Raw genomic sequence first — 22375 nt, 5'->3', positions numbered from 1 at the left:
AGGCTATTGACCCAATAGTCAAAAATTGACTATATGGGTAAAAGAAGGGACATGACCGCATATATTGTTATAACAGAAAGAAAGAAAAAAATCCTGTGCGTCTGTGCTGTGGAAAAAAGGGCCCAAGGAATCCTTTAGGTGCCTAATCTCTATGCACAGTCACAGGTTTTACCCATGTAGAAAGATAGATAATTCAAAAAGTAGGTAAATAAACATCTAAAAGAAAGAGAAAAAAACCTTCGCGTCATTAGACATTAAAACTAATGTGAGAAAAAACACACAATTAAGTGAACAAACCAGTGCTACGTGTATAGGTGATTTAAAAAGGGTTCTAGTGGAGCTTGCTATAGCAGATCCATAAAATGACTAGTTCGAGTAGAGTGTACGAATAAACAATACGTGACAGATATATGTACATGCAGTAAGGTGGCTTTAAATATATATGAATATCTATTGAGGCTGCAAATGTATCAGATAAGGTACGTTTAATAGTCAGGTAGATCTAAGAACATCCTAAGAGTCTAAGAAACAATGCGAGGTAGTATCTGGGAATAACAGGCAAGCAATCCAAATAAATGTAAGGAAAAGTAGAATGATAAAGCAAGTAGTTTCCCTATTAGAAAAAAGCCTGTAGTTCCCTAGTAGGATACTAGGTATACCCCATTAAAATAGGAGGTAAGGGGGCTATAAATGAACCTCTTACACCCCCAGAGAATCTCATCACAAGACATAGACTCAATGCTATAGTGGAGCCTATGGTATTGTTTTGATATAACACAATCAGGTAAATAAAGTATCTGGGAATCAAGAAATAAATGCAGTTTCCCGATTAAGATACTTATTGCTGTGCACACAGATGCTAAATTAATATAGTGATATTATTATAAATTAATATAGTGATATTAATATAGTGATATTATTATAAATTAATAGAGTGATATTATTATAAATTAATAGAGTGATATTATTAATATAGCGACATTATTGTAAATTAATATAGTGATATTATTAATATAGCAATATTATTATAAATTAATATAGTTATATTATTATAAATTAATATAGTGATATTATTATAAATTAATATAGTGATATTATTATAAATTAATATAGTGATATTATTAATATAGTGACATTATTATAAATTAATATAGTGATATTATGATAAATTAATATAGTGATATTATTAATATAGTGATATTATTATAAATTAATAGAGTGATATTATTAATATAGTGATATTATTATAAATTAATAGAGTGATATTATTATAAATTAATAGAGTGATATTATTAATAGAGTGATATTATTATAAATTAATATAGTGATATTATTAATATAGAAACATTATTATAAATTAATATAGTGATATTATTATAAATTAATATAGTGATATTATTAATATAGCGATATTATTATAACTCAATATAGTGTTATTATAAAAATTAATATAGTGATATTATTATTATAGCGATATTATTATAAATTAATATAGTGATATTATTATTATAGCGATATTATTATATATTAATATAGTGATATTATTATAAATTCATATAGTGATATTATTATAAATTCATATAGTGATATTAATAATATAGCGATATTATTATAAATTAATATAGTGGTATTATTATAAATTAATATAGTGATATTATTATTATACATTAATATAGTGATATTATTATTTTTTTTTTTTTTCATTCTTTATTTTTGCAGTGTTTAGTAGTAACATACATGCTCGTGTCGCCACGATAGCGAGTACAAGCTAGCGAGATAAGACATATTATACAGCATCGTGGCATTCTCTAACAGCACACTTTTTTTTTTTTTGTGTCTTTGAAAGCGTGATAAACGACTTTGTGAAGATATATAAACGAAGACATACTAGTTTAAACCGTACGTGTAAAAATCATAAAGCAATACTACTCTGTTAGTTAAGAGCATAATAACTAAGATTGTGAAGCTAGATAGAAGAAGACATACTAGTTTAGACCATAACTGCTTAGATCAGAAAGTAGCACTACTTTGTGTTAAGTATAAACAAGCAACACTCTACAGAGTAATAGTAATCATGTTGGTTGCTAAGCAATAGAGTGTCATTCAGGCTCATAAGAAATCATAAGGGTCACCGTTTAGTATGTGTGCCCCAGGGGCACACCTGCAGGCTGTGCGGCAAGGAGCAAATGGGCAGTCCAGGTGGGGTTTTGGCTTGCAGTGGGGGGTGACTGTCTTGTCACCGATAGTTAGCCTCTCATGAGGGAGTTGTATGGTAGTGTGTCCTAAATGAGTGTCCGATCAGTTTGTGGATGGTAGGTGCCGCCAGGGTTTTGGGGTAGTTCTCACTCCCGTTTCGCTGGTCAGCCTACGCCTAGTGTGGGCAAAGTTTGCGCCGGCGGGTTGTGTGTCGGGTGGTCCCTGTCTCTTGGTGTCGGACCATCACTGTCAGGTTGGTGGGATGGCGATCTGAAGTGCTTCTGCGCGTTTACTTGCCGGTTCCCCGTGGCTGTTGTTTTGTTCCTGTTGCCGCCTGATGGGTCTCGGGTCGCCTGCTGTCCGTTATGTTCCCGCTTCTTTTGTCCCTCTGGGTGGTTCGGTGCCTGGAGTGGCTGTGTCTTCTTATGTGTGGCTCTACTTGGGTGAGCATGCATTCGGGTTTCAGGCATGTTCTCTGGGTTCTTTGGGTACAGAAGTGCCTCCAGCTTCTCCCACAAAACTTGGAAGGCTCTATCCAGCCGGGTCTCTACCTCTGGCTGCTCGCTCTGGGTGCTGGAGGAGCATGCTGCATCCGCCATCTTGGATGCAATGCCGCCGTTTGTCCCAGGTCCCCCTGTCACCTCAGCATACCTGCCGGGCTGCACCAGGGTCTCCCGAGGGCGGACCGGGATATCCCCCGCCGGTCCAGAGGGGGGGAGCGAGGGTCCGGTCTCCGCTTGCCAGCCATGGGTGTCAGCGGGGGAGCGGCCGTCTCCCTCCTGCCGACCACGCTTGTAGGCCTCGCTGGAAGAACAGGTGATTTTTGCTGGGGTAGTCGCTTGTGTGGCATCGTTTTGTTCCCCTGCTTGTCACCTTCCGCCCAGTGGCCTTTTTAGGTCGATTCGGTCCCGTTATGTTGGCTGGGGTCTATCTAATTATCGCTTCAGAGCAGGAGCTATTCAGTTTGGCATCCATTTCTCTCTGCGGTCAGGCCCCGCCCCCCCTATAGTGATATTATTAATATAGTGATATTATTATAAATTAATATAGTGATATTATTATAAATTAATATAGTGATATTATTAATATAGTGATATTATTATAAATTAATAGAGTGATATTATTATAAATTAATAGAGTGATATTATTAATAGAGTGATATTATTATAAATTAATATAGTGATATTATTAATATAGCAACATTATTATAAATTAATATAGTGATATTATTATAAATTAATATAGTGATATTATTAATATAGCGATATTATTATAACTCAATATAGTGTTATTATAAAAAATTAATATAGTGATATTATTATTATAGCGATATTATTATAAATTAATATAGTGATATTATTATGATAGCGATATTATTATATATTAATATAGTGATATTATTATAAATTGATATAGTGATATTATTATAAATTAATATAGTGATATTATTAATATAGCGATATTATTATAACTCAATATAGTGTTATTATAAAAAATTAATATAGTGATATTATTATTATAGCGATATTATTATAAATTAATATAGTGATATTATTATGATAGCGATATTATTATATATTAATATAGTGATATTATTATAAATTGATATAGTGATATTATTATAAATTAATATAGTGATATTAATAATATAGCGATATTATTATAAATTAATATAGTGATATTATTTATATAGTGATTGTGGCAAACCTAGCCACTTCAGACTGTGATGTTTTATGTTTAAAGGTTGTCATAGAAAGCTGGTCTAATTCTAGCATTCATATGGTAGTTTCACGAACAGTGACTTTCCACACTGTTTGTGAAACGAATAAAGTACAGAATGGGAGCCCACACACAGGGGGTTGTCTGGCTCCCATTAAACGATTGCAACATTGTAGCAATCGGCTGCTAATTGATTTCCCGGGTGGCCGTCGTTCGGCTACCGACCATGAGGCGCCGGCCATCTTGGATTTTCTTTTTGCCCAGGGGTGTTTGGTCGTCGAGTGCCTGGAACTAAAATCAGCTACTCGACGGCGCGAACACCGCTGGACTTCGAGGCCGTTCGGGAGCGCCAGTCTTTCTGTATTTTGTTCTCAATAATGTATTCGGTATTTTTAAGAAGAATGTATATTAAAGTATGTTTCGTGCGGCGTTCGGTTATTTATGCTGGGATCTGAGCGGTACTTTCACAAAGTGTGCGCTCAGACCCCAGCTATCTACCGAAAGGTCATTCGGTATAATCGCACGAATAATTTTAAAGTTATGGATTTTTGTGAAAAAAGCCGGTTCTGCTGTACGGAGGGATAATCCACTTAACAGGATATTCTAGTGGGAGTATCCCTCTCGTACAGCAGTGCATGGTTGGAGAAATGTCCTGTATATTCAGTTCCCCATGTAGTCCTCTACTGTATAACCCCTGTAAAATGATTAAGGAAACCCCTTGCATGGGAAACCACATAAATACTGGAGCTGTGAATAAAATCGTCAGTTGACTCCCAGAACTGTGTTTCGTCCGGTTACTGGGGGATTTGGGATATTGCCATCATTCAGCGCTTTACTTGGATTACTTTCTGTACCAGCGGAGATATTGGGATTTAATATTGCAGCTCCGCTACAGTGATATTATTAATAAAGCGATATTATTATAAATTAATATAGCGATATTATTATAAATTAATATAGCGATATTAATAATAAAGCGATATTATTATAAATTAATATAGTGATATTATTTATATAGTGATATTATTAATATAGCGATATTATTATAAATTAATATAGTGATATCATTATAAATTAATATAATGATATTATTATAAATTAATATAGCGATATTATTAATATAGTGATATCATTATAAATGAATATAGTGATATTAATATAAATTAATATAGTGATATCATTATAAATTAATATAGCGATATTATTATAAATTAATAGGCATGTGCATGGGGAAAATGTTTGGTACGGTTCGGCATTCCGAAATTCGGGATTTTCGCAATTCGGGACTTCGGCAATTCGGCACTTCAAGACTTCGAAACTTCGGCAACTTCGGAACTTCGTGAATTCAGCACTTCGGAACTTCAGCACTTCGACACTTCGGAAATTCGGCAACTTCGGAACTTCAGCACTTCAGCACTTCAGAACTTCGGCACTTCGGAACTTCGGAACTTTGGCAACTTCGGAACTTCGGAATTTCGGGACTTCGGGACTTCTATTGCAGCTGCTTAGTCGATAACTCCCTAGTCCCACGGTATTAGGGAGTTATCTACCAAAAGGCCGAAAGACCTATATTGGTCTTTCAGACAAATTTACTAATACTAAGTAAAAATGACTTAGTATTAGTACATTTTGCCCCTACTCGCTATACTGCGAGTAGGGGCAAGTCTAGTAAACAGTGAGCAGCCTGTGGCAGACTGTTTTAAAAAAATAATAATAGGGTACCCCCTAATGTCCTCCCCCCTGGCCCCCACCGCTGAGCGGTGGGTGGGGGCCCTAAATCAGAATAGGGGGGGACCTATTGCCACCCCCCGGCCCCCACCCCTGAGCGGCGGGTGGGGCCCTAAAGTAAAATGATGGGGGGACCTATTGTCCTCCCCCCGGCCCCCACCCCTGAGCGGTGGGTGGGGGCCCTAAATACTAATAGGGGGGGACCTTAAGTCCTGAGCGGTGGGTGGGGGCCCTAAATTGGTATAAAGGGGGGACCTAAGGTCCTCCCCCCTGGCCCCCACCCCTGAGCGGTGGGTGGGGGCCCTAAATACTAATAAGGGGGGGACCTAATGTGCTCTGTGTCATAACTCATAATGTCATAACTCTGTGTCATGACTCATAACACTCTGATTCGTGGATTAAGTAACCAATCAGAGTGTTATGAGCCAAATTACACAGCGTGGGAAATTTTCAAAGAACTTTACCACGCTGTGTAAAATGACACAGAGCACATTAGGTCCCCCCCCCCTTATTAGTATTTAGGGCCCCCACCCACCGCTCGGGTGTCGAACCCGGGCCGCCTCGGTGAAAACCAGGAATCCTTCTTTGTTGGTTGAGAGCCCAGCGTCATTGAATGTGGGACCATGTCACTACTGCACCTCACTTTCATTAGCTCCACCTCCTTATACCCCATTCATAATATAAATGATAAATTATTTATATTAAACACCTCATATTACCCATCTAACCATCCCAATAAAAGCCAAGCACAATTAATAAATGTAATAAGCATTTTAATAAAACTAATCAATAATTGTAATAATAATAACATATTCCATGCATAAAATAATAACAACATAATATATCAAATAATAAACATTGTAATAATGATAACACATCCCATTTATAAAATAAGATGCGTTGGCCGGGAATCGAACCCGGGTCAACTGCTTGGAAGGCAGCTATGCTCACCACTATACCACCAACGCTGTGAGAAGGCTCGTGTAACAGAGACTATAGTGTACTCACAGAGCTGGGACCCAGGTTCAAATTTGACAGCATACACTGGGTTTAATTACTATTACCCATTCTATATTCTATAGTCATTATTAGACAAATATATCTTATACTGAGTGATTATAATCCACTATATATTATACTGACTGATTATAATCCCATTATATATTATACTGACTGATTATAATCCATTATATATTATATATTATACTGAGTGATTATAATCCCATTATATATTATACTGACTGAATATAATCCCATTATATATTATACTGAGTTATTATAATCCATTATATATTATACTGAGTGATTATAATCCCATTAAATATCATACTGACTGATTATACCCTCATTACATATTATACTGAGTGATTATAATCATATTATATATTATACTGAGTGATTATAATCCCATTATATATTATACTGAGTGACTATAATCCTATTATATGTTATACTGAGTGATTATAATGCATTATATATTATACTGAGTGACTATAATGCATTATATATTATACTGACTGATTATAATCCATTATATATTATAAGAAAAACAATAAAAAAGGCTGCGCCACAATCAGTAATAAAAAGTCCAGTTAAAAGGCAAAAGTCCAAATATATTATCCTTACAAATGGTCTTTAGTGATGAGGTCTTCTACTATTGCAGTGGATCCACTTTATATGAAAGATAAAAAGAGAGAAGGACAACCAATGGTGCAGTATGTAAAATTCAAGTATAGACGTAAAGGAGTAATAATATAAAACTCACATTTGCCAGAGCTAATAACCAGCTCTGGGGTGAAGCGCATACAGCGGTTTAATCCCCGCTTGTGGGATATAAATGGATTCCTCTCCGTCACTGTTGTCCAATTCTCGGATAAAAAGAGACAACCAATAGTGCTCACTGTATGGTAATATTGATAAAAGAATAAAAGAATGTACTTACAAGACAAGAGCAGACCAACTGCTCTGTAATGACAGCGTGGGTGGATTTATCCCCACCTAAGGATTTCTTTAGGTACAGGAAACTTCCAAAGATGTATTTCAGAGGTTTTACATAAAACCAATAAAAGGTGAATAAGATAATACTAAAAAGCCAGGGTAAAATAGATTATGTGTCTATAAAAAAGGTAATTGGCACAATAAAATGACCAAAAATACTTTAATATATATAAAAGAACACAATATTAGATATCCATAACGCGTTTCGTCAAAAAGACTTTTTCAAATGGAAGACTTTTGCCTTTTAACTGGACTTTTTATTACTGATTGTGGCGCAGCCTTTTTTATTGTTTTTATTGTCTTATTTTAAAGGGTTTGAGGGATTCCTTTTAAGGTTGCTGCCTATAAGTTAAGTAAGCGCTGTCTCATTCTTCCATTTTTTTCAACATTATATATTATACTGTCAGATTTTAATCCCATTATATATTATACTGACTGATTAGAAGCCATTATATATTATACTGACTGATTATAATCCCATTAAATATCATACTGAGTGATTAGAATCCATTATATATTATACTGAGTGATTTTAATCCTATTATATGTTATACTGAGTGATTATAATGCAGTATATATTATAGAGTGATTATAATCCATTATATATTATATATTATACTGAGTGATTATAATCCCATTATATATTATACTGAGTGATTATAATCCCATTATATATTATACTGAGTGATTATAATCCCATTAAATACAAAATTAAATTGTGACACTTTCTATTATGTGAATCAAAAAATCCTTCGAGCCGGAATTGAACCAGCGACCTAAGGATGTCTGAGTTTCTCTCTACAGTCCTCCGCTCTACCAGCTGAGCTATCGAAGGGATACATTTATGTTGTGAAATACACAGATATATACAGATCTGTCTGTCCTCAGACACAAATGATAACATGGAGGTTTCTGTAGTGTAGTGGTTATCACTGTGATAATCAATTGAGTATTTATTTCTAAAAACACATAGAAATATCACACTGAATCATTATAATCCTGATATATCATTTATAATAACCTCCTAGGATACTATAAAGGATATATCAGGATTATAATGATTTTAATATACAGGGAGTGCAGAATTATTAGGCAAGTTGTATTTTTGAGGATTAATTTTATTATTGAACAACAACCATGTTCTCAATGAACCCAAAAAACTCATTAATATCAAAGCTGAATCTTTTTGGAAGTAGTTTTTAGTTTGTTTTTAGTTATAGCTATTTTAGGGGGATATCTGTGTGTGCAGGTGACTATTACTGTGCAGAATTATTAGGCAACTTAGAAACATAGAAACATAGAAACATAGAATGTGACGGCAGATAAGAACCATTCGGCCCATCTAGTCTGCCCAGTTTTCTAAAAAGTTTTCTAAACTTAACAAAAAACAAATATATACACATTTCAATTATTTATTTTTACCAGTGAAACCAATATAACATCTCAACCAGGGGCGGACTGACCGGTCGGGCACTTCGGACATGGTCCGAGGGCCCGGCCGGGAGGGGGGCCCGCCATCAGGGGGCCCGGCCGCCCCTTTAAATGCTGCAGCCGCCTGAGCGCTCTCTTAAGAGCCTCTGGCGGCTGCAGCTTCTCACCTCCCCTGCCCGTAGCGTGGCCGAGCTGCTGTGTGGTCCGCGGTGCCCGGCCGGAGTGATAGGAAGGTGCACACTCAGTGTGCACCTTCCTGTCAGTCCGGCCGGGTACAGGAAACAGAAACTCCTGTTCCGCGCGGAACAGGAGTTTCTGTTTCCTGTACCCGGCCGGACTGACAGGAAGGTGCACACTGAGCACCTTCCTATCACTCCGGCCGGGACCGCGGACCACACAGCAGCTCGGCCACGCTACGGGCAGGGGAGGTGAGAAGAAGGAGGGAGGGGGTGAGAAGAAGGAGGGAGGGGGTGAGAAGAAAGAGGGAGGGGGGGGATGAGAAGAAAGAGGGAGGGGGGATGAGAAGAAAGAGGGAGGGGGGGATTGGAAGAAAGAGGGGGGGATTGGAAGAAAGAGGGAGGGGAGAGAAGAAAGAGGGAGGGGGGGATGAGAAGAAAGAGGGAGGGGGGGATGAGAAGAAAGAGGGAGGGGGGGATGAGAAGAAAGAGGGAGGGGGGATGAGAAGAAAGAGGGAGGGGGGATGAGAAGAAAGAGGGAGGGGGGATGAGAAGAAAGAGGGAGGGGGGATGAGAAGAAAGAGGGAGGGGGGGATGAGAAGAAAGAGGGAGGGAGGGGATGAGAAGAAAGAGGGAGGGAGGGGATGAGAAGAAAGAGGGAAGGGGGGATGAGAAGAAAGAGGGAGGGGGGATGAGAAGAAAGAGGGAGGGGGGATGAGAAGAAAGAGGGAGGGGGGATGAGAAGAAAGAGGGAGGGGGGATGAGAAGAAAGAGGGAGGGGGGATGAGAAGAAAGAGGGAGGGGGTGAGAAGAAAGAGGGAGGGGGTGAGAAGAAAGAGGGAGGGGGGATGAGAAGAAAGAGGGAGGGGGGATGAGAAGAAAGAGGGAGGGGGGATGAGAAGAAAGAGGGAGGGGGGGTGAGAAGAAAGAGGGAGGGGGGATGAGAAGAAGAGGGAGGGGGATGAGAAGAAAGAGGGAGGGGGTGAGAAGAAAGAGGGAGGGAGGAGGGGGTGAGAAGAAAGAGGGAGGGGGGATGAGAAGAAAGAGGGAGGGGGGATGAGAAGAAAGAGGGAAGGGGGATGAGAAGAAAGAGGGAGGGGATGAGAAGAGGGAGGGAGGGGATGAGAAGAAAGAGGGAGGGGGGTGAGAAGAAAGAGGGAAGGGGGGATGAGAAGAAAGAGGGAAGGGGGGATGAGAAGAAAGAGGGAGGGGGGATGAGAAGAAAGAGGGAGGGGGATGAGAAGAAAGAGGGAGGGGGATGAGAAGAAAGATGGAGGGGGATGAGAAGAAAGAGGGAGGGGGGATGAGAAGAAAGAGGGAGGGGGGATGAGAAGAAAGAGGGAGGGGGGATGAGAAGAAAGATGGAGGGGGATGAGAAGAAAGATGGAGGGGGATGAGAAGAAAGAGGGAGGGGGGATGAGAAGAAAGAGGGAGGGGGGATGAGAAGAAAGAGGGAGGGGGGATGAGAAGAAAGAGGGAGGGGGGATGAGAAGAAAGAGGGAGGGGATGAGAAGAAAGAGGGAGGGGGGAGGGAGGGAAGAGTAAGAAGAGGGGGGAGGGGGTAAGAAGAGGGGGGAGGGGAGTAATAAGAGGGGGGAGTAATAAGAGGGAGGAGTAAGAAGAGGGAGGAGTAAGAAGAAGGGGAGAGGGGAGTAAGAAGAGGGGGAGAGTAAGAAGGGGGGTAAGAAGAGAGTGAGGGGGGAGTAAGAGGAGGGCAATTGCCCCCTCCCCTGTCCGCAGGCACCGTGCGGGCAGCCTTCAGGGGAGGGAGGAAGAGAGGACCCGGGAGCTCAGTCTTCAGCTCCTCTGGGTCCTTCTTGCGCGAGCACAGATCGTTGCCGCGGTTACCACGGCAACGTTACGGCTCTTACGAGAGTAAACTCTAGCCCTGGAGCTACGGGCTAGAGTTCACTCTCAACACTGTGACCACCAGGGATTCCTGGTGGTCGCAGTGGTGAGAGTGAACTCTAGCCCCATAAACACACTGCCCCCACACACCATACACATTCACACACTGCCCCCCATACACACACCATACACATTTACACACATTGCCTCACACACACACACACACACACACATACACTGCCCACCCATACACACACAGCCCCCCATACTAACATTGCCACACACATACACAGCCCCCTCATACACACATTGCCCCACACACCCTACACATTCACCCACTACACCCCCTCACACACACTGAACCTTTCACACACACTGCACCCCTTACACATTGCACCACTGCTCCTATACCCTACTACAGCCTCATATCCCAGCAGACCCCAGGTAAGTTGTCAAACTGTTCTTAAACGGTTTGACTACTTACTCTGAAAGGGGGGCCCGGCCCTCCTGGCACCATAACGACTACACAGAGCAGTAGTGGTTATTGTGCATGGATTATTTCTTTAAATAATCTACAAGTGCCCCAGTAGCCAGCAAGCCAGCCAGCCCACAGGCCAGCCAGCCCATAGGTCGGCCAGCCAGCCCACAGGCCACCAGTTAGGCTTACAGCCAGCAAGCCACAGCCTGCCAACCAGCAAGCCACAGCCTGCCAGCCGCAGCCAGCAAGCCAACAGCCTGCCAGCCGCAGCCAGCAAGCCCACAGCCTGCCGGCAGTAGCCAACAGCCTGCCAGCCGCAGCCAGCAAGCCCACAGCCTGCCAGCAAGCCCACAGCCTGCCAGACGCAGCCAGTAAGCCCACAGCCTTCCAGCAAGCCCACAGACTGCCAGCCAGCAACAGTAATTAAGGTAAGAGGAGCCAACTTGGCCTAGGTATCAGCGAGCTATGTTGTGTTGCTATATTGTGAATAGGAACCAGAGTGTTGGAGAGACCCCCCTCCAGGCCCCATTAGACTCCATTGTAGTCTCTAATGGGACCTGGAGGAAATTCTTTCTAACACACCCTCTAAAGGACACTGAGATAGCCTCTGCTAGAATGCTCCCCCCCTCCATGGCCCATTAGCCCTCAATTGTAATCTCTACTGGAGCCTGGAGGCGACTGTTTCCAGCAGGGACACTGAGATGGCCTCTGTTAGAAAGACCCCCTTCCAAGCCTATTAGACTCCATTGTAGTCTCTAATAGGGCCTGGAGGGGATTCTTTCTAACACACTCTCTAAAGGACACTGAGATAGCCTCTGCTAGAAAGACCCCCTTCCATGGCCCATTAGCCCTCAATTGTAGTCTCTACTGGGGCCTCGAAGGGATTATTGCACTTTTGTTCCTTGTGTCTAAAGATTGTGTAGGGTGTGGCTGGAGGCGGTGCATGGAGGCGGGACATGGGTGGCGTTTGCTGCGGAGTATGGGTGGGGCCTGTAAGGGGGCCCTTGATTTATTTTGCCCGGGGGCCCTGAGGGTTCTCAGTCCGCCCCTGATCTCAACATTCACAAATATACATTTCTGACATTCAAAAACATAACAAAAACAAATCAGTGACCAATATAGCCACCTTTCTTTGCAAGGACACTCAAAAGCCTGCCATCCATGGATTCTGTCAGTGTTTTGATCTGTTCACCATCAACATTGCGTGCAGCAGCAACCACAGCCTCCCAGACACTGTTCAGAGAGGTGTACTGTTTTCCCTCCTTGTAAATCTCACATTTGATGATGGACCACAGGTTCTCAATGGGGTTCAGATCAGGTGAACAAGGAGGCCATGTCATTAGATTTTCTTCTTTTATACCCTTTCTTGCCAGCCACGCTGTGGAGTACTTGGACGCGTGTGATGGAGCATTGTCCTGCATGAAAATCATGTTTTTTTTGAAGGATGCAGACTTCTTCCTGTACCACTGCTTGAAGAAGGTGTCTTCCAGAAACTGGCAGTAGGACTGGGAGTTGAGCTTGACTCCATCCTCAACCCGAAAAGGCCCCACAAGCTCATCTTTGATGATACCAGCCCAAACCAGTACTCCACCTCCACCTTGCTGGCGTCTGAGTCGGACTGGAGCTCTCTGCCCTTTACCAATCCAGCCACGGGCCCATCCATCTGGCCCATCAAGACTCACTCTCATTTCATCAGTCCATAAAACCTTAGAAAAATCAGTCTTGAGATATTTCTTGGCCCAGTCTTGATGTTTCAGCTTGTCTGTCTTGTTCAGTGGTGGTCGTCTTTCAGCCTTTCTTACCTTGGCCATGTCTCTGAGTATTGCACACCTTGTGCTTTTGGGCACTCCAGTGATGTTGCAGCTCTGAAATATGGCCAAACTGGTGGTAAGTGGCATCTTGGCAGCTGGACGCTTGACTTGGGCAGTTATTTTGCGCCTTGGTTTCTCCACACGCTTCTTGCGACCCTGTTGACTATTTTGAATGAAACGCTTGATTGTTCGATGATCACGCTTCAGAAGCTTTGCAATTTTAAGAGTGCTGCATCCCTCTGCAAGATATCTCACTATTTTTTACTTTTCTGAGCCTGTTAAGTCCTTCTTTTGACCCATTTTGCCAAAGGAAAGGAAGTTGCCTAATAATTATGCACACCTGATATAGGGTGCTGATGTCATTAAACCACACCCCTTCTCATTACAGAGATGCACATCACCTAATATGCTTAATTGGTAGTAGGCTTTCGAGCCTATACAGCTTGGAGTAAGACAACATGCATAAAGAGGATGATGTGGTCAAAATACTCATCTGCCTAATAATTCTGCACTCCCTGTATAAGGATTTTAATGATTCAGTCAGTGCTCCCTGTATTGAGCTGCTCTGAATGTATGTGTACAGTCAGATACACTCATACAGTCAAATACACAGTCAAATATGCACATACAGTCAGATACGCACATAAAGTCAGATACACACAGTCAGATATGCACATAAAGTCAGATACGCACATAAAGTCAGATACACACAGTCAAATACACACACACAGTCAGATACGCACACACAGTCAGATACACACATACAGTCAGACACACACAATCAGTGGCGTACACACACTCCATGGGGCCCCGGTGCAAAACTGATCCGTGGGCCCCCCCACCGTGAACCTCTCCCCCCTGACTGTGGGCCCCTCCCCCCGACACATACATACAGACACAAACACATACACACACCCCCGACGGACACATACATACATACACACATGCAGACACATACATACAGAGACACACACGCAGACACATTCATACAGAGACACACACAGACACATACAGAGACACAGACACACACATACATACACACATACAGAGACACAGACACACATACATACACAGACATACATACAGATACACACATACAGAAACAGACACACACACACAAAGACACAGACACACAATCATACACACATACAGAGACACAGACACAAACATACATACACAGACATACATACAGATACACACACACATACAGAGACAAAGACACAGACACACATACACACAGAGACACAGACTCACACATACATACACACACACAGAGACACAGACATACATATGGATACACACACACACACACACAGACATACACACAGATACACAGACACAGACATACACACACACAGAGACACAGACATACATACACACATACACAGACACAGACATACATACACACATACAGAGACACAGACATACACACATACAGAGACACAGACATACATACACACATACAGAGACACAGACATACACACATACAGAGACACAGACATACATACACACAGATACAGACATACATACACACATACAGAGACACAGACATACACACATACAGAGACACAGACATACATACACAAATACACAGACAGACATACACACATACAGAGACACAGACACATACATACACACATACAGAGACACAGACACAGACATACATACACACATACACAGACACAGACATACATACACACATACAGAGACACAGACATACACACATACAGAGACACAGACATACACACATACAGAGACACACACACATACAAAGACACATACATACATACACACATACAGAGACACAGACACAGACATACATACACACATACAGAGACACAGACATACATACACACATACAGAGACACAGACATACACACATACACAGACAAACATACACACATACAGAGACACAGACATACATACATACATACAGAGACACAAATACACAAAATGTTTCCTACCATGTGTGGGTCCAGTGGTGGCTCAGCCTGATGGGAGTCAGAGTTCCCACTCTGACTCCCTCCTCCTTTCTGTTTCCTCCCGTGCGGGCTCTCAGTATGCTGGGAGGAGTGACGTGCGGTCACTTCCTCCCAGCCGTGTCCTCACAGGGGGCCCGGTTGAGCACTTAAAGCGCTCAGCGCAGACCGGGCCCCCTTCAAATCCATGTCCATCGGGTGGCCCTGACAGCATGGGCCACCCGATGGACCCCTTGACATGCGGCCCCGGCGGTTTTCCGCACGGGCCGGGGCCGCAAAGTGTGGCAGCTGCTACCCGGCACCTGGAGTGCCGGGCCCGGTCGCAGCTGCGACCCCTGCGACCGCGGTACATACGCCACTGCACACAGTCAAATACACACACACAGTCAGATACACACACAGTCAGATACGCACATACAGTCAGATACGCACACACAGTCAGATACGCACACAGTCAGATACGCACACACAGTCAGATCCGCACACACAGTCAGATACGCACACAGTCAGATACGCACACAGTCAGATACACTCATACAGTCAGATACGCACAGATAGTCAGATACGCACACACAGTCAGATACACACACAGTCAGATATGCACACAGTCAGATACACTCATACAGTCAGATACACACAGATAGTCAGATACGCACACACAGTCAGATACACACACAGTCAGATATGCACACAGTCAGATACACTCATACAGTCAGATACACACAGATAGTCAGATACACTCATACAGTCAGATACACACACAGTCAGATACACACACAGTCAGATATGCACACAGTCAGATACACTCATACAGTCAGATACGCACAGATAGTCAGATACACACACACAGTCAGATACGCACAGATAGTCAGATACACACACACAGTCAGATACACACACAGTCAGATACACTCATACAGTCAGATACGCACAGATAGTCAGATACACACACGCAGTCAGATACACTCATACAGTCAGATACGCACAGATAGTCAGATACACACACACAGTCAGATACACACACAGTCAAATACACTCATACAGTCAGATACACACAGATAGTCAGATACGCACACACACAGTCGGATATAGTTGTGTGTAGTGCCCCTTTTACTATCCTCCTTTTACATACCAATAATGCAACATGAGACATAGTTGCATTATATAGTGCTGTATAGTGCTGCTCTCTGTATAGTATAGGTCTGTGTATAATATCCTGGGACAGTCAGTGTGTCTTGTATAGTGCTGATCTCTGTCTGATATATTTGAGTATTTAGTGTTTCTGTAGTGTAGTGGTTATCACGTTCGCCTAACACGCGAAAGGTCCCCGGTTCGAGACCGGGCAGAAACATTTTTTATTTTTTTATGTTGGTTTTGCAATTAGAGTATGTTCATTTTTCTGTTACACATGATCAGTGCATTCTTATTCGGTACCTTATTACAATTAATCAACGGTGGCTACTGACTTTTATACCCTAGTACAGCCCACAGGGTTTTACAGAATAACCAATCAATCCGTACAATACACACCGACACTCCCACACAAAATCCTCCCCTCAGCCTGTGATATAATTACTGGACACAATGGGTAATATAATTATCACAGGCAGTGGAATACAGTTTTTACACAATATTAATAGCTTCTAAAATATACATGCCATTCACATAAAACATACATTTTCATAATCAGCATGCTGGAAATAAACACATACTAAAAAATCAGGGCAATCGGTTCAGGGGTTAAAAAGTTAAGGGAAAGTCTCATTTGACCGACCAAAAGCACATTTTCATGCCCAAAAGAGTTCCATAGATTTGGGCTGTGTGGTCGGTCAATTCCACACAGAAAAATGTCTAAGTCCCGTTCGAATACGCACAGATAGTCAGATACGCACACACACAGTCAGATACGCACACACACAGTCAGATATAGTTGTGTGTAGTGCCCCTTTTACTATCCTCCTTTTACATACCAATAATGCAACATGAGACATAGTTGCATTACATAGTGCTGTATAGTGCTGCTCTCTGTATAGTATAGGTCTGTGTATAATATCCTGGGACAGTCAGTGTGTCGTGTATAGTGCTGGTCTCTGTCTGATATATTCAGTATTCAGTGTTTCTGTAGTGTAGTGGTTATCACGTTCGCCTAACACGCGAAAGGTCCCCGGTTCGAGACCGGGCAGAAACAGTTTATTTTTTTATGTTGGTTTTGCAATTATTAAGAGAATGTTCATTTTTCTGTTACACATGATCAGTGCATTCTTATTCGGCACCCTATTACAATTAATCAACGGTGGCTACTGACTTTTATATCTTGGGGAAGCAACACTAAACCTGCAATTTGACTCTGCTCAATTTGTTAGTATTTTTCCTAATTAATAGGAAGTCTTAATGGCCCTATAATCGTCAACATAAATCTACCTAATAAAATCCTTTGATCAGTATTTTAGATATAGCTTCAATGCTGTAACACATGGGTTATGGTTATATAAATATACTATATATTGATCAATACTTTTCATTTATCATATTTTATTTATTTTTTAAATTGCATTAACATATATATATTTTTTTATAAATATAAGCATTTTATTTTGTCATGTTTTTACTGTTATAAAGAAGTCAATCCTGAAAGTGATAGTATATTGCTGCAGCTCTCGGTGACCAAGGACAGGTTGAGAAATGAAAAGTTATGACTTGTGAAGTGGAACACAATGCTGAAGATTTAACTGCATAGTTAGAAACACAAGGGATGAGAACTAAACCTAAATATGAGAGATCGCCAACGCTGGAAATGACGTCACGGACAAAGTTCTGAAAGTGACGTCACGATCAAAATGGAAGCTTGGAACACAGCCTGAGAACAGTGGGAGATGGAGCTGGAATCCCTGGGATTATCATGGACGGACTGTTGTGGATCAAACCAAGTGTTTTATTATCTGAATATCTGCTACTGTCCAAATTGTTTAAAATAAAAAGCGTGCACGTTTGTGTTTAGGGAAATTAGTGTCTGTTTGCTTACAGGGGATCTAGTGTGTGTGTAGGAGATTTAGTGTGTGTGTGTATATAGAGGATTCATAGTGTGTATAGGGATTCTAGTGTATGTATGTTTGTGTGCGTAGAAGATCCATAGTTATGTATGGGATCTATGGTGTGTGTATAAGGGATGTAGTATGTGTGTGTGTGTAAGGGATGTTGTGTGTGTAAGGGATGCACTGGGTGTGAAGGGTGCACTGCGTGTGTGTAAAGGGTGCACTGTGTGTGAGGTGTGCACTCTGTGTGTGAAGGGTGCAGTGTATGTGTTTGGGGTGCTCTGTGGTGTCTGGGGTGCAGTGTGGTGTGAGTGTAGCGGAGCTCCAATACCCAGCATAGCTATCTCCACTATTCCTTCCTCAAAGCTGAAAAAAAGACTGTAGTAATCCAAGGCCCTTTCCCCCCAGCAACTAGACAACACATAGTTCCAAGAGTCAACTGAGTTTATTTTGGCCACACACGGCTTTTGTGCATTGCCCCCTAGCATGGGGTTTCCATATCAAAATACAAGGGTTTTCCTCTCTATTCTCTGTTTCTGAGAGATAATTGCATCAGAAAATTATAATGCAATTATCTCTTAGTTACAGGAAAACATACAATATTTCTAAAACACCCCAAAAACACATTTTAATAACATTCGAATGAAGCTTTGACCAGTTTGCCACGAAGTGATGCCCCAAAACAGTTCCAGAGAAAACAAGGCAACGACCAGTCATCTTCCGAGGGTTCTCACACGAACCCCAATGAATGCTCCCCCTGTCTGTTAGGGAGCAGATGCTCCCCCTGTGAGGTAGTTTATGCCTCCGGAACGCTGTTCTCATAACTGTTTGGGAAGTTGGATGGGAAGCTGTACTAGTTTCCCCAGTGTACGCATGGTCACGTATCCGAAAATAGTTCCACGCTGTTGACGACCATGTACCAATGCCTGCGTTCGGGAGACAAAATGGGCAGCAATTATTTGAACACGCGGCGTTCAGTGAAAACCAACTCTTGAACAAGGGGCACACGTCTAGCTTTCCCACGAACAGTTATTTGAGACATTTCGTTATATTTGAAGCCCACAAAAGAGACTGGCCGCACAGCCTGATTCTATGGAACTATTCTGGGCAGGAGCCTCGTGTGCGGTCGGCCAGAAATAAGACTTCCATACATATCCCGAACCCCTGAACCGATCTAGGTGATGTTTTAATATGTTGCTCACCCAAATCGGGGCTATCAGGGGATATACTTTTTATGGGGTTCATGTGTGGTTTTGGGGTATTTTCAGAATGTCTGTAAATTTTTCTTTTTCGCCTGAAGATAATTGAGTTGATACAGTAATTGACTCAATTATCTCACAGGCAGAGGGGAGGGATTGTATGCCATATGTGGGAGTCCCTTACCTTGTACCTCTGTCATTATTGGTTTCTTAGTTTGTATCACAGTCCTCAACAAGGTCTATGTGGGTGTGCCCCTTGTATGGGGACTTGCATAAAAGGCCAGTGTGGCTACAATTAAACCAGTTCACTTAACCCTCAACACGCAGCCTCGTCTTGTGATTGTAAGGGACCGCTCTACTGCTATAACCACTAGCTCTTTTAAGAGCTCTACAGCTATATTGGATTCTTGGTCTGCTGGGATATCAACTGGAAAAAACATACTGCAGACCTACACAGACTAGGGGTAAGGACATATCTGGCGGTAGATACCCCTCCTCACTTGGGGTGACCATCACACACACAAAGTTGGATCGGTAAACGAACGAGGGGGTACGGACAGCTGAACAAAGGGAATAAAAGTGTAGTTAGGTCCTCTATTCCACTACAATGAGTCACTTGTATCTTATGTGAATTTTTATTACTATAACATAGCTCCCCTGTTCTGATCCTACACCTGCCCCCATCTCCACCCCCTTGTGCTGAGCTAATGCCCATCTCCTTTCTGTCCTATATAAATGTTGTAGATTTCTTTGTCTCCCCCCCCCACCACCATTAGTTTAATATCTCCTCCAACTTTATAGCTATCCTGTCCCCCAGTACTGCAAACCCTTTTCCGTTTAGGTGCAAAGCATCTGTGACAATACCTTACCTTTCTCCTCCGGACCCGCACAGCGCGGCGGTCTCACTGGCTGCTTCCGGGAGGTGGCGCAGCCTGTTGGGCGCTAGCTGCTCGCGGCAAAACCCCTCTTATGACGCGGCGCATGCGGGCCGACGTCATCAGGATTTTCTCGCAAAAATTCAAACGTGGCCACGCTCCCGGACCTTTTGGGGGCGTGACTTTAAAGCTAAACACACCTCACTATATAAGGGCGCCCCTGTCCTTCCCTCAGTGTCCTAGTGTGGTTCTTGTTTGTTCCCTCTAGTGCTCTTGGTAAATGTGTCTGTTTTTCTGGTATATTGACCCTTGGCTTCCTTACTGACTACTCTCCTCTCTGGCTCCCCGAATTTTGGCTTGGTTATTTCTTGTGTATTCCGTTTTCTGTACTCCCTTGACCTTTGGCTTTTCCTTTGACTATTCTCTGACGTCAAGCCCGGCCACCCTAAGGTCCGGTACACGTCTCTTTCTGGGTTAGTATCTGCGTGAAGGGGTCACTGTCGTGACATTACACTAGACCCTGCAGGTGCTAACCCTCATGGGCCGGTTCCTAATAACCGGTTTGAGGAACTGGACCATCGTATGGACCAGTTCGCTGTAGCATGTTAGACCTTGTTAGCTCATTTCCAGCCGGAGGAACATATCCCTGGTCATAGACCCCAGGAATCTCATATGGAGATGGTTGCAAGGGAGGCTTCTGCCCACGCTACATCCCCTCTTCGTTATGGGGGTGATCCCAAATTTTGAACTTCATCCTAGATCCTACTGATAGATCGAAGATTGGTTACATTATAACCTTGTTAGTGGATAGAGCACTAGTTTGGGCCAATCCTTTGTGGGAGAATGACAATCCCATAGTTTTTAACTATGCAGAGTTTGTCAATGCCTTTAGGAGAACGTTCGATCCCCCTGGAAGGCGAACTAATGCCGCTAAAACCCTCTTACGAATGAGACAAGAATCTCGCTCCCTGGTTGACTATGCCTTAGAATTCCGCACTCATGCTGCCAAGGTTAGATGGAATGAGCAGGCCTTTGTAGATGTGTTCATGAATGGGCTTTCTGATAAGCTTTTAGACGAGGTAGCTACCAGAGATCTACCTAATGTGTTGAAGGAATTAATCACCTATTTAGCACATATAGACGAGCGCCTCCGAAATAGACAAAACACAAGGGATAGACCTAGACGTGTGCCGGAACGTCTGGCTTTAACATTCCCTTCGTCTGAGGCAACCGCTGTCGCTCCCGCAGAACCCATGCAATTGGGAACCACACGGTTACCTGAACCAGAGACACTATATAGACGAAGGGAGGGACTTTGTATGTATTGTGGGAAAAGAGGGCATTCCCGCTTTCACTGTCCAAACAGGCCGGAAAACTCCAACACCTAAGCCCTCAAGGAGGACAGGCCTTGGGTGTAATGTGTATGTCCTCCTTCAATGACAAGAAAGAACTCAGGCTTCTTCTACCTATAACCATAGAATGGGAGGGAAAGATAGTAACAACCACTGCGTTAATTCTTTCTGTTTCTGAATGTTGTCTCTGTTTTACTGTTATATGTTTTCTTTCCGTTTTTTGATGTTGTCTTTGTTTTACCGTTATATGTTCTCTTTCTGTTTTTGGATGTTGTCTCTATTTTACTGTTATATGTTTTCTTTCTGTTTCTGGATGTTGTCTCTATTTTACTGTTATATTTTTTCTCTCTGTTTTTGGATGTTGTCTCTGTTTTAACGTTACATGTTTTCTTTCTGTTTCTGAATGTTGTCTCTGTTTTACCGTTATATGTTTTCTTTCCGTTTTTTGATGTTGTCTTTGTTTTACCGTTATATGTTCTCTTTCTGTTTTTGGATGTTGTCTCTATTTTACTGTTATATGTTTTCTTTCTGTTTCTGGATGTTGTCTCTATTT

General features: G+C 42.2%; 4 non-coding genes across 4 annotated transcripts; 2 read left to right on the top strand and 2 right to left on the bottom strand.

Annotated features, from left to right (window-relative positions):
* Positions 1–6539: 6539 nt before the first annotated feature.
* Positions 6540–6611, bottom strand: TRNAG-UCC (transfer RNA glycine (anticodon UCC)). The gene has a single exon. It is a non-coding gene; the product is annotated as a tRNA-Gly (tRNA).
* A 1778-nt stretch (positions 6612–8389) lies between these two features.
* Positions 8390–8476, bottom strand: TRNAY-GUA (transfer RNA tyrosine (anticodon GUA)). The gene is given in 2 exon segments: positions 8390–8425; positions 8440–8476. It is a non-coding gene; the product is annotated as a tRNA-Tyr (tRNA).
* An 8166-nt stretch (positions 8477–16642) lies between these two features.
* Positions 16643–16715, top strand: TRNAV-AAC (transfer RNA valine (anticodon AAC)). The gene has a single exon. It is a non-coding gene; the product is annotated as a tRNA-Val (tRNA).
* A 764-nt stretch (positions 16716–17479) lies between these two features.
* TRNAV-AAC (transfer RNA valine (anticodon AAC)) lies at positions 17480–17552 on the top strand. Its single transcript has one exon. It is a non-coding gene; the product is annotated as a tRNA-Val (tRNA).
* The last annotated feature ends 4823 nt before the right edge of the window (positions 17553–22375 follow it).

Source organism: Pelobates fuscus, chromosome 2 (genome assembly GCF_036172605.1).
Source record: "Pelobates fuscus isolate aPelFus1 chromosome 2, aPelFus1.pri, whole genome shotgun sequence".
Taxonomy (NCBI): Eukaryota; Metazoa; Chordata; class Amphibia; order Anura; family Pelobatidae; genus Pelobates; species Pelobates fuscus.
The sequence above is the reverse complement of the archived record's forward strand: the minus strand, read 5'-3'. Positions and strand labels throughout refer to the sequence as shown.